This window comes from Gorilla gorilla, chromosome 5 (genome assembly GCF_029281585.2).
Source record: "Gorilla gorilla gorilla isolate KB3781 chromosome 5, NHGRI_mGorGor1-v2.1_pri, whole genome shotgun sequence".
Taxonomy (NCBI): domain Eukaryota; kingdom Metazoa; phylum Chordata; class Mammalia; order Primates; family Hominidae; genus Gorilla; species Gorilla gorilla.
In genome coordinates this window covers 132,929,000-132,942,023 of record NC_073229.2, presented here as the reverse complement: position 1 = coordinate 132,942,023, position 13,024 = coordinate 132,929,000, and the positions used below count along the sequence as shown (strand labels likewise).

Sequence of the window (13,024 nt, the reverse complement as noted above, 5' to 3'; positions counted from 1 at the left end):
GCTTCCTACCAGACCGTGAGAAACACCTTCTGAGCCCAAGTCAAAATGCAGGACACTTACTCGAGAATTGAGTATAAAAGTGCTATGTATTTACTTCTCCCTCAGTCTCATGAGCATGTTATAGAAACCACACAATATCAACGTGTTCACACGTCTGTTTTGGGTGGAAGGACATTGTATTTGGGGCTTTTAATTTGTAGAAGCCACTGAAATTGACATCATTGACTATTAGAGTAAATAGAAACTGTTAGATACTATATAGATGTGTATTTGAAACACAAGACACAAGCAACTGTTTTTTCATAACAGCAGTTACTGCAAACTGTGTGTTCTGATGAAAGTACATCATGACTGATAGTCCAAATATCTGCTGCTGTGTAACAAACTATTACAGAACTTAGCAGTAAAAGATAATCATTGTATTATGTTCACAGATTCTGTGGGTTGGAAATTTGGCAAAGGCAAAGTGGGGACAGCTTGCCATGGCTTTGTAATGTCTAGAGTCTTGATTGGCAAGACTTGGAGGCTGGGAGCAACTCAGTCATGAGGGACAGGAGTCATCTGGAGGCAGCCTTACTCAAGTGTCTGGTAATTGACGGCATCTGTTGGCTGGGATTTCAACTGGGCCCATTATCCAGAAAACCCTCATCTGGCCTTCGATGCGGCTGAGACTTGCTCAAAGCTTGGCAACCTTGGACTTCTTACATGACAGCTTGGGGCTGCAAAGGCAAGCATCCCAAGAGAACCAGTTACAGCAGTGTTGCTTTTTATAACCTAACATTGTAGACATTTACGATAATTTTTGCCTTATTCCATGGCCAACCAGTCACTAAAGTGGGTCAACAAATAACTAAGGCCCAGATTGAAGCAGAAGGATACATAAACCTACCTCTCAATGGCAGAAGCATCAAAGAATTTGCAGACATGTTTTATTTTTTATTTTATTTTTGAGACAGGGTCTCACCCTGTCACCCAGGCTGGAGTGCAATGGTGTAACCACAGCCCACTACAGCCTCGACCTCCCAAGCTCAAGGGATCCTCCCACCTTAGCCTCCCGAGTAGCTGGGACTACAGGCATGCACCACCACACCTGGCTAATTTTTTTTAAACTTTTTTTTTTTTTTTTAAGAGACAGGGTCTCACGATGTTGCCCAGGCTCGTCTCAAACTCTTGGGATCAAGCAATCCTCCTACCTCGGCCTCCCAAAGTGTGGAGATTATAGGCATCAGCCACAAGACCTGGCCAGCTGTGGCACTTTGTAAGCAGCAACGCCAAAATTTAACAAGTGAAATATGTAAGTTATTAACTAATAATATATAGTTATTCTGATTCTTAAAACAACTACGAAATACAAGGACAGAAATTTTGAATGAAGTCCCACAAGCTAAAAGCCTGGAGTCCTCAGGAGAGTACAAATGTTTGACTTTCTGTGGGCCTGGCTGGCTTAGAGCCTTCCTGGCCTGCTCCTCCAACCTGCCATGGCTTCCACCTTCCTTGATGGCGGGATTATGTATCTTTTGCTAAAAATTACCCCAGAATGATGAAGTGTGTCCTTTCTCCCTGATCCCATGACTGCTACCTTTGCTGCTCTCACACCAGCCTCCCATCCATTGCTCTCACTTTATTTCCCCTACTCCATAATTCATGTAATGGACAATTATCAAACACTGACCACGTACCAAACTCTTGAGGAAATACCAGAATGAACAAGGCCATGAAGATATTCTTTAATGCTATCTTTTAGAAGCTTTACTGTTTATCTTTCACATTTAGGTCTGTAATCAATCTGAAAGTGATTTTTGTGTATAGTGTGAGGTAGGGGTCAAGTTCATTTTTTCTCAAGTATATATCCAATTGACTCAGCACATTGTTTATTGAAAAGCTCATCTTTTCTTCACTGCATTGCAGTGGCACCTTTGCTGAAAATAAAAGACTGTATATTTCTGGGTCTGGATTTTTTATTTTGTTCCCATAATCTATTTATCTATACTTGAGGTCATATCATTCTGTTTTAGTTACTGTAACCAGATAATAAGTTTTCATATTTAGTCATGTTAAGAAAATGTTTTTTCTTTTTTCCTGAGAATCTTTGCTATTCTTGGACTTTTACCTTTCCATATAAATTTTGAAATTAGCTTGTCACTTTCCACAAAATCTGGGCTTTCTTTTCTATTGGAACTGTACTTCCTTCTGTCAGGGATCCTATCTACTCCTTCCAATCCCAGCTGCCTTGACATTTCTCCATGCTATCAAAAAGCTGGGTGAAGTATAGCTTTTATGGTTGTTCCTGACAAGAGGGCCATCTGATACCAGTCACTCCATCGTAGTCAGAAGCAGAAGCCCTTTGCAAGCTTTCCACAATTCTATAAAAAAGAAGTTCCATGATAAGAAATCTGTATGACAAACTTTTATTCTGCATACTGTTTATGTTTAAAATCCTACTTTATGAAACAAGTAAACTGCATTCACCTGCAGTTGAGAGAAGACATGACCCATATTGGGTTAAACAAACAAAATGTATTGGTTCATATAACTGAAAAAATTCAGGAGAAAAATCAACATATACAAGATTCCAAACAAATTTTACCAGGATCCAATTTATCGCCATCTGTTCCACTTCCTGTTTGTTGAAGCCAATCTCAAATCAGCTCATGACCATAAGATGGTTGTCAGCAACTCCCAGAACTATACTGTCTCAGGTCCACATCCAGGAGAAAAAGACTGTCTGTTTCAGGATACCTGGGAAAAGTCCTATTGGCTCTAGTTCGGTCACTGCCCATTCCTGAGGCAATCACTTTGCCAAGGTAAATTTGATGGATTCATTAGCTTAGGCCCAGGTCAGCTTCCTGTTGCTGAGCCAGCAGTAGATTCAGCTCCTCTAGAAGTCCATGGACTGACAGCGTTAGTGGAAGTTCCCAAGCAGGAAGTTGGGGCGTGATTAAATGGATGCCAGACAACCAAAAAAGCAAAAGCCCGCTTCACATCCACATCCAGTGTCTAAATCCACATCACCTAAAAGTACCTGGAAGATCATAGGCTTCCTCGTCAGGTCCTCCAAGGCCACTTCCATGATCCTGCTTCTAGGACTGGGACCCCACCCCCTTCACACGGCCATGGGCTCCACACTCGTGGTCTGCGGGACATGCACAGCTCTTCCGGGCCCAGCATGTGCCCATCCATGTGTTCTCTTCCTTCTGTTACCTGAAGTCTTGGCAAGGGTTGGGCATGAGGAACAGGGGGATGAGCTGGGTTTTATTCCTTCATTGTTGCCACTTTCCTTTGCTCTCACTATCTCCTCAACAGGACAAGAACATGATGATCAGGCTTAGCTTCCTAATGCTACCATTTACTGCTATGATTCTGAAAAAGTCACTTTGCCACCCTGAGTCTCATTTCCTCAGCTGCAAATGGGGCTGACCATGTCTATGCATACTTTACCTCTTTCCAGGCAATCTCTCTAAGAATACGAGTTCTATAATACAATGGAGGGACGATAAGAGGTAACAAGCCTGCAGACGATATCTTTTTGAATGGCTATTGAGGCTGCTGGTGATGCTTCTGCTATGGAAATCTCAAATGTGGAGGTTTTTCTCCCCCCCAAGCATTTCAATAACTGTTAAGGTTAAGTGAAATAGTCTGAAAATGTTTGATAGACTGAAGCTCTAAAGAGATGCTGAATTGTATTATGGGTCCCAGACAGATCATTGTAAAGCTCTTGTTCCACCCCAAGTGTTGTTTGTGTGTAACACGTGTCAAGGGTTTCCACTCTAGGGAACAAAAGCACAAAAGTTTCACTGAAGTCCTTTGGCCTAATCCTCTTAAGAGCTGTTGAAGCCTCCCTGAATTGATCAGAGGCAGTCAAGTGCCTTCTTAAGACAGGAGGCTCTTTCAAGTTTTCTTACTGCTCCTAGTTCTGACAAACCCACTCAAGTTTCCTTGCTACCCCTTCGCCACCACCCATACAACACTTGGAGCCAGAGATTTTGCTCAAGGTCACAGTGGGCAGGAAGTGGCTGGGCAGGGATCTTTCTAGAATCCACTCTCCTTCCACAAGGCCAAAAGGAGCTAAGACTGCACAATCACAATGGGTGCAGGCTGCAGAGGCCTCTGAAAAACGCAGGTTTTGACTGTACCTTACAGGAAGTACAGGACAGTGTCTGAGCAAGAGTTGTGTGTATGAGAAGGAGTGGCATGTCTGGAAGCGTAATCAGGAAAATCAGCTGCACCTCCTGGCACAGGTGCATAACCCAGGACTGAAGTAATAAGACCAAATGCCCTAATGATCTTTGCAATTCAGAGCCTAGCACAGTGCCTCATTTAGTGGCTATTCAGTTGAGTTGATAGTTGGGGTGGAAAGGAACAGATAGATTTAAGAGAAGTCTGGACAGCAGGCACGTAAGATGTAGGGCTGGTTGAAGGATGAGGATAAAAAAGAGTAAACTATGGCTTTAGACACAGATACATCGGCAGACGTTAGGGGTGGGGAGGGAGTCCAGATGAAACCCAACTGTGGGTTATGAGGAACAACGACGTGGCTGTGTTGTCACAGGTCTTTTCCTCCCCAAATGCAAATACGCCCATTAGTAAGGTACCCTTGGCCAGAAGCCAATCTGGTTTCACCCCTGAAACTTTGAGCATCATTTCCACAGTGCTGTCAGCCTAAGAGGTGAGCTTCATTTTGCCAATAGCTTCTATTGAGATAGAGTTTGTTACTCAGGCATCTAAATAGCTCTATTTTAAAGATAAATTTATTTTCTGCAGATTAGTTCAGCTGATGTATTAGGTAGCCAAAAAACCTCTAAAGAGAATAAGAAAGAAAAACCTCAACCCTTAATTCTACAGCTCCCCTTTAAAAAGAAAAAAAAAAAAGATACCAAATAAATCCAAGCTCACCGATCTTCCAGCTCACTTGATTTACTTGGAACAGACTCACACTCAAGGGTGACCCCTTTCAGGAGCAGCCTCTGGATTTCTTCCCCACCCTGGAAGTCTCTGGTACTTCAGTGTTCTCAATTGTGTAGTGGAAACAGAACACATTCAAAAGTCTCAGCAGGCTGGGCGCAGTGGCTCACGCCTGTAATTCCAACACTTTGGGAGGCTTAGGTGGGAGGACTGCTTGAGCCCAGGAGTCCCAGACCAGCCTGGACAACATGGCGAAACTCCATCTCTACAAAAAAATTAAAAAATTAGCTTGGCGTGGTGGCACATGCCTATAGTCCCAGCTGCTTAGGAACACTCCAGCCTGGGCAACAGAGTGAGACCTTGTCTAAAACAAACGAACAAACACTTCTTAGCAAACTGTGTGACTGTGTACAGGCATATGCAGAGGGATGGGCAGAGCTTAGAGACTGGCTGTAGATAGTGAGGAGTGATTATAGACAGAGACTTCTCGCCCTACCTGGGAACGGTGGAAAGTCTGAGTTGAGGGGAATGCTCAGGGCCTTCCTCCTCAGTGCCTAACAGTACAACCTCACATTTACAGAGCGTTTCCAGTTTTCATCTTACTCATTGTCCCATTTCCTAGATTGCTGCTGTCAGTCAAGAGCCCTTCCTTAGCTCCATTCCCACATGGTGCTGGAACCTCCGCGCCAGTCCCCACAAGGAGGTCAGGCTGCCACTGCCTGCACATCTGACAAGAAGCTCACCACCTGGCAAGGCCTCCTACTTCCATTTTTACAGGTAAACTCTGCCTCCCTTTAGTTTCATTTGCTGGATTAGCTTTGGCCCTGCAGATACCCACATGGATTATGCACTTCCTCATCCTCCTCGCCATTTATTTCTGTGCAAACCACCATCATGTCAGCCCATTAAGTGTTCTCCTTACAGGCCTTAAAACCCCTGACATAGACCATGATTTCCCAACCATTTACGCTAGTTCCAGTTTGTCAATAACCTTATTAAGCACATGCTTACAGAACCCAATGCTCTCCTGGCCGTGCATGCAAGCCCAATGTGGTTCCTTGTCCTAGATTCTACACTTGTGTTGGGAGTGCCCATGGTTGTGCTAACTTCTTTGTCAATCCCCATTCATATTGAGATTTGAGTCAATTAAAACTCTTAAATCTTCTCGAGCCCAAACCTGTGTATTCCCTTTCAACAAATCCTTTCAACAAGTAAACAAGATGTGCATCAAGAACAAATGCTGTCACTGGTGCAATTTTTGTTAAACCTAAATACAATTCTGTGCATTTACCTTAGACGTTTCATCTAAATGTTCCTACAAGTCTCAAGGTCTTCAAGAAAACTTATCTGTCATTTGTCATTATTAGCTACACTCTAGCTTCATGGCATTCGCAAACTTGATGGGTGAGCTTTTTATTTCTTTATTCCAGCCACTGGTACATTGCAATAAAACTTGGCTGTGTATACCAGGGGGGTGAACAGATGTGATCAAATCTGTTTTTACAGATTATAGACCTTGTTTGCTCAAAGTCACACAATGGACCTATGTACTGTGGAGCTGGCACTAGAACTCTGATCTCTTAAAAACCAGAGTAGAGATTTTCCCACAGTGCCACAGGCTGCTGCCTGGGATGTTTGCCTCCCCCAGGCCTGGCCACACTTGAGTGGATACTCATCATCCACTCGGCAGGTAGGGGCTTCACACCATTTTCAAGGTGAGCAACTGTATTTATTACCGTGTGTTGGCTGACAGAGGGCTATAGCTAGTAACAAAATTATTCTTCACTCACATTCACTTCGACACTTCAAGCATCTCTGTCCAAACCCAGCTAGATCCTTCCCCTCTACACCTGCCCGGCTCACCATGATGGGTTGGACACGGTCAAACCTGGGCATTAAGAGACGTGGGTCACAATGCTGGTTCCACTGTGTTAATTCTTTGACCTTGTTTGACAAAAGCCATTTAATTTCCCTGAGCCTCAGTTTTCTCACCTAAAATAGGGGACCACACCACCCTACCTTACAGGACTGATTTGAGCATCAAAGGAGACAATGAATACAAGGGTTTGTTGTTGTTGTTGTTGTTGTTGTTGTTGGCAAACTCCCCAGTACTTTGCAAAGGTAGGTACATTGTTATTATCAGATGGGTATGGAGAACTCTAAAATGAGTCAGTACCACTTAAAATTCCTTTTTAAAGCAGTTCATTGCATCCTAACCTATTTATTCATTTCTCTTTTTTTTTCTTAAAGTCCCAACAAAAACTTAATATGAAGACTGCGTGCAGGGATAGCACTGAATACAAATTAACCATTCAACGTTCTTTAGTCCCTCTGGCAGGGAAATGATCCACCTATTAAAACACCCAGTCAGAGCTGGCACACACAGTGCTGATAACCCCAGCAGGCAATGACCTTGGCACCATTACAAGGGCAATATTTTCAAATGGATGAACTATTCCTGAACAAAGTGTCCAGTGTACTAGGAATAAACAGGCTTTTCATCAACCAAGGCTGTGTGTTTTCTGGTTCCAACAACCTTTCCCAGAGACAGTGCTGGAAAGGAGGGGGCACCAGGAAGCAGCACCTCCTCAGCAGCCTGCCCAGCGCACTCATCCCTCCTCCAGAATCCTATGACTGGGCAGGCCTCCACACCTCCATCCTCTCCTCTGATGGTTTCATGATTGCTTTTCTGCACTTTTGCAAAAGGAGAACCCGATGCTGCCCTTGGTGACCCTGGTCAGACCTCAGCAGGTGGAGGATCAGCCCTCCCCGTGGTGTAAAATGGAGTCCTGGAGCCTCATGAACGAGAACCTGTGGTAGAGGGTCACGTACGATGTCACCAGGTATCTGCGAGGCCAATTCTTTGAGAAGATGGGTGAATCGCCCAGGACAGTCCAAAAGAGGTCACACAAGAGGTAAACAAGATCCTTGAGACAAAATTCACAAGGAGAGGAAGGACGGAGTCTGGATCCACTAGAATGAAGCACACGTGCAAAATGCAACTGGAAAAACTTGCTTCTTCACCTAAGCCAAGGAGGCTGTAGCTGGCCCTTTCAGCTGTTTGTTCTTTCATTCATTCTACAAATGTTTATTGAGCACCTACTGTGTACCCAACACTGTTCTATGTTCTGGAGACACAGAATAAACAAGACAAAGTCCCTGCCTACCTTACATTCTGGTGGCAGTAGACAAACAATAAAGTAACTGTCTAGGTAGTGATAAGTGCTAAGAGGCACAGGGAGTGTAGAGCACAAGCTGACATCAGGGAAGGCCCCTCTGTTAAGGTAAATTTGACCAAAGCTTTGAAGGCAGTGAGGGAGCAAGTGATGATTTTCTGGGCCAGCATATTCCAGGCAAGAGTGGGATTCAAACAGCAAAGAAGAGGGTGTTACAGGAATGGATTGAGCCAAGGAGAGTCCAGAGAGATGAAGGCAGAGGGGCAACAGGGAGCCTGGGAGCCATCTTCAGCACTTTTAATTCCAAGTGATCTGAGAAAATACAGGCGGAGGGGGAGGGTTGAAACAGAAAAGTGAGACAATTTGATTTTTGTGTATGAAGCTCATGCAGGGTGCTCAATTAAGACTATAAAGAAGGCAGAAAAGAATGTGAACAGCGAGACTGTGAGGAGGAGAGCAGGACAACCCAAGCAGGAGATGGTGGCGGTGGCTCAGACCACGACAGCAGCGTAAGAATGAGCTGAGAGTCTGGATGTTGTTAGGGTAAGACCTGCAGAATTTAATAACAGGATATGGGGAATGAGCGAGACTCAAGGATTAGTCCACAGTTTCTTTTGCTGAAGCAATTGGAAGGAGAGAGTTAACATTTACTGGGAAGAGGAAGGTTATGGGTGAAGTAGGGTGAAAGGCATCAGGATATGGTTTTGGGTATGGTTTGGGATACGTTAAGTTTGAGGTAGCTATTAGACACCAAGGGGAGATGTCTAGTAGCCTGTGGATCAAGCAAGTCTTAGGTTCAGGCTAGAAATGTAAGCTTGGAAATCATCACTGTAGAGAAGATATTCAAAGCCAAGAATGAGATTGATATTAACAAAGGAGTGAGTACTGAGAGAGAAGAGATCCAAGGACTAAGTCCTGGGGCAATCTTACACAAAGAGGACTTAGCAAAGGATACTAAAGTGAGTTAAATAATTTTTTCTTAAAAAAACAACCTAGAGAATATATAAAGAAAATTTCTCAAAAAGTAACCATTGATCAACTTTGCCAAATGCTGCTATTTGGTCACAAGTGACAATAACTAAGAACTGACTATTGGATTTAGAAATTTGGAGGTCCCTGGTGACTTTATTAGGGCAATCTTATTTCTCCAATGAATAACCCCTGAATCAATAACTTAGTACAATAAAAAGCTTCTATCTCACTCATCTCACAGTCCAGTCAAATATTTGGCAGGTGGCCTTCTTTGTGATTTGGGTACCAGGCTGTTTCCATCTTCAGTGCACACCTGCCATGGTTCCCTTGGAAAGGGAAGGAGTGGTCCATATAGAAGCACACCTGAGCTCTGGTGCTTCAGCCTGAAGCTGGCAAGTTGACCCACTGGAGTTCCCATGACAAGAACTAGTCACACAGCCTCATTTAGAGGCAAAGTAACTGGGAAACATCATTTGGTTGTGTGCCCTGGAAGAGGAAGTGGTTTGGTGACCATCTAGCCAGTTTCTCTCACAATGACCTTGGCAAGAGCACTTTTAGAGGAGGGTGGAAACCAAAGACTGATTGAAGGGAGTTCAAGAGAAAAAAGGGAAGTAGAGAAATAGGGTGGTAGCTAAGGCAGGTTTGGGGTCTAGAGAGGTGTTTTGTTTCTGGTTTGTTTGTATGATATTGGAAATGATCCTGTAGAGAAGAGACAACTGCTGGAGGGATGTCCTTGAGTAGGTGACAGAGAAAGGGACCTAGCTCAGTGTCATGCATAAGAATGCCTTGGAGAGCCCATTGAAACAGGTTCTGGGGCCCCAACTCAGACACTCTTTTTTTTTTTTTTTTTTTTTTTTACAGAGTCTTGCTCTGTTGCCCAGGCTGGAATGCAGTGGCACAATCTTGGCTCACTGCAACTTCTGCCTCCCAGATTCAAGCGATTCTCATGCCTCAGCCTCCCAAGCAGATGGGATTACAGGTGCGTACCACCACGCCTGGCTAATCTTTGCATTTGTAGTAAAGACGGGGTTTCACATGTTCATCTCTAACTCCTGGCCTCAAATGATTCACCTGCCTTGGCCTCCCAAAGTGCTGGGATTACAGGCATGAGCCACTGCGCCTGGCCCCGCCCCAGACATTTTGATTCAGCAGGTCTGGACTGGGGGTGAACAAGCTGCATTTTCTGACCATCCCCCAGGTGATACTGATGCAGTCAAGATTCAGGCCCACACTGAGTATTGCTGACAGGCGCTTGGGAAATTCATTCCTTGTCCAAGGCGGGAAGGCAGAGCGGGTAGGCACAGATGGAGGTGGGAGTACAGGCGAGGGTGGGAAGATGGGAACTTGGCAGCCACTTATTTTACTATCTCAGTGAATTTGGAAGCAAGGTCATCAGGTGAGGGTGAGGATAGGGGAGGACTTATTGTGAATTTGAGCGGGGAGAAAATATGAAATCACTGTCTTGGAGAGTATGAGAATAAGTGGTGCAGGGAAATGAAATAGAAGGGCCAGCCAAACACCAGGACCCACCTGCAGCTAGTGAGGCTGAACTTAGAGTGAGACCAGTCAGCCGGGCAGGTGCACACAGTGGGCAGACAGTAGGATTCAGCCAGGACTGTGGTCTTACCAGGCAGGTACAACAAAGGAGAGGGGGTCAAGGGAGTTGACTGTGTATTGATGGGAGGGATGAAGGCCCCAGATCGCAGCATCTAAGTGGGTACAGAGGGCAGGGAGGACTTGCAGGTAGCAGCGAGGAACAGTGAAAAGATGGCAGATCAGTCAGTTGTGGGTCCCAGTAAAGCTGAAGAATCATTGGAGAGGGAAGACTGAGTGGGATGGGAACTGTGTTAGGAGAGTGGGATGTTTGAAGTCAAGATAGTACAGACAGCACAACTGGGAGTAACGACACAGTCAAGGGAACAGCCATAGGGGTGAGTGGCCGCGATGCCATAAAGGACAAGATTGGTGGAGAAGAGCAAGGAGAGGAACCAGGAGGCTGAGTATTGGAAGGATTGTGTCTGTGGATAATGAAATTGCCAAGGATCATTATCAAGAGTATTATTGGAAAGAACGCTGAGAGCTGTTGTTTCCAAACCCTCCTTCCAGAACCTAGTGCTCTAAGGAGGGGAAGAATTTCTGAAATATCAGCTCTCAGCCCACAAGTAAAAATATCCCCAGAGTCTCCTTCAAGTGCTAATTGCAAAATAAACAGAAAGCCAGCAGGGGCTGCCTAGGGAGAAGTGGAAACAGCAGAGGAGCATCCCCTAGTTGGCCAGTGTTTGCCTCCAAAGAGCCCAGCTTCCCCAGCTGCTCTCCCTGCTTAATGTGAAGAATTAAGAGTGGTGGCAAGTGGCTGGGGGCCCTAAGGTGACTCATCACAGCCAGCCAGGCCTCAGTACATTTCTGCGTGCATTTTATGTGGAATCCTAGGCTGCTGGTTGATGACATCTTAGATTTCATATTTAACTGCCGTGCGTGTTCTAGTGCAGAAAAGACTAAATATAGACTTGGAATTGGGAAATCTAAAAGGAATAGCAAAGCAGCCTCAGTGGCCAGGGCTGGAGGGGGTGTGAAGAGCTAAGGATGTGGACACGTGGCCAAGAGGACATTATCTCTGTCCACTCCTGCCGAGGACCCTGCCCCGGGATGGGGGTGCCAGGAGAGAAAATAGCAGCCCCAGCGCACTATTGAAGATAAACAGCTTCCCTCCCTTCACTTACCAGAGTGGGGCTGCGGTTCCCCTGGTCCTCCCTGTGTGGGAGCAGCAGTGGATTCTGCCCAGAGCTGTGGAGCCAGTTCCTCTTTGCCAGATCAGACCCAGCCTTGAGACAGAGAGAGGGCCAGGCTCCCTTTTAGCCTCTCCCTTTACCCTCCAGGCCCAAGAAGCCCAACAGAAAAACTGGCCCCTTCCCCTAAGTCAGTCATGGCTGCCGATCAGTGTCTGAGAGGTAGGGCAGTGCAATGCTTGGATCACACGTGAATCCCATCAGCAGCATATGTAATGAGAGTTAGAGGTGGGAAGGACGGGCAGGAGGGACTTACATCCACAGTCACCTGTGGTTATCTCTGGGTGATAGGATTATGACGACTTTTCCATTTTCTTATCTGTATTTTCTAAATTTTCTATAATTAGTATGCCTTACTAACATATGTACAAAAACAACTAATAAGCTTGTTTTGTTTTTTGTTTTTGTTTTTGAGACAGAGTCTTTTTCTGTCGCCCAGGCTGGAGTGCAGTGGCGTGATCTTGGCTCACTGCAACCTCCACCTCCTGAGTTTAAGTAATTCTCCTGCCTCAGCCTCCTGAGTAGCTGAGACTACAGGCACCTGCCACCACACCCAGCTAATTTTTGTATTTTTATTAGAGATGGGGTTTTACCATGTTGGCCAGGCTGGTCTCAAACTCCTGACCTCAGGTGATCCACCTGCCTTGGCTTCCCAAAATGCTGGGATTGCAGATGTGAGCCACTATGCCCAGACTGTTTTGTTGTTTAGAAAACACTTAGCTGGATGGGTTACCCTTGACAAGGGGCACACCAGCCTTAAAAGATCATTTAGCCAAACACCCAAAGACTCACCTAGCACACAGCTGGAACCGAAATTCAGCATATGGTACATAACACAGGCACCAAGGATTCGGGGTTAGCATTACCTGGCGGTCACATCCTCTTCACTTCCCAATTACAGATAGCTGGAGCCCCCAACCCTGTGAAGACAGAACAAAGAAGCATGGGAGACGGTGGACTTCTCAGGGAAGAGGACCCTTAGCATCCCCTCCAGTCTGTAATTCTCTCTCTCACCTCAGCGGTGTTGACTGCAGCATCTTGTGTGGTTTACGTGCCTTGCGAGCCAAGGCCAGTGTTACCTTGCTGCTGGCCAGTGTAACAAGGGTGACCTTGGGCCACCAGCCTGAACTAGATTTCATTTTCCCCACCTGGTCTGGGTTGTCATATTCGGGTGCAGTACTGCAGATG

At 45.4% G+C, this 13,024-nt stretch overlaps 1 long non-coding RNA gene across 1 annotated transcript in view; it reads right to left on the bottom strand.

Moving 5' to 3' along the window:
• The window catches only part of LOC109027200 (uncharacterized), a 76,977-nt gene extending 64,221 nt beyond the window's left edge, over positions 1-12,756 (bottom strand). The window contains exon 1 of the long non-coding RNA XR_010134079.1: positions 12,629-12,756. This is a non-coding gene — a long non-coding RNA (uncharacterized lncRNA). The remainder of the gene's footprint in view (positions 1-12,628) is intronic.
• Between the last annotated feature and the right edge of the window lie 268 nt (positions 12,757-13,024).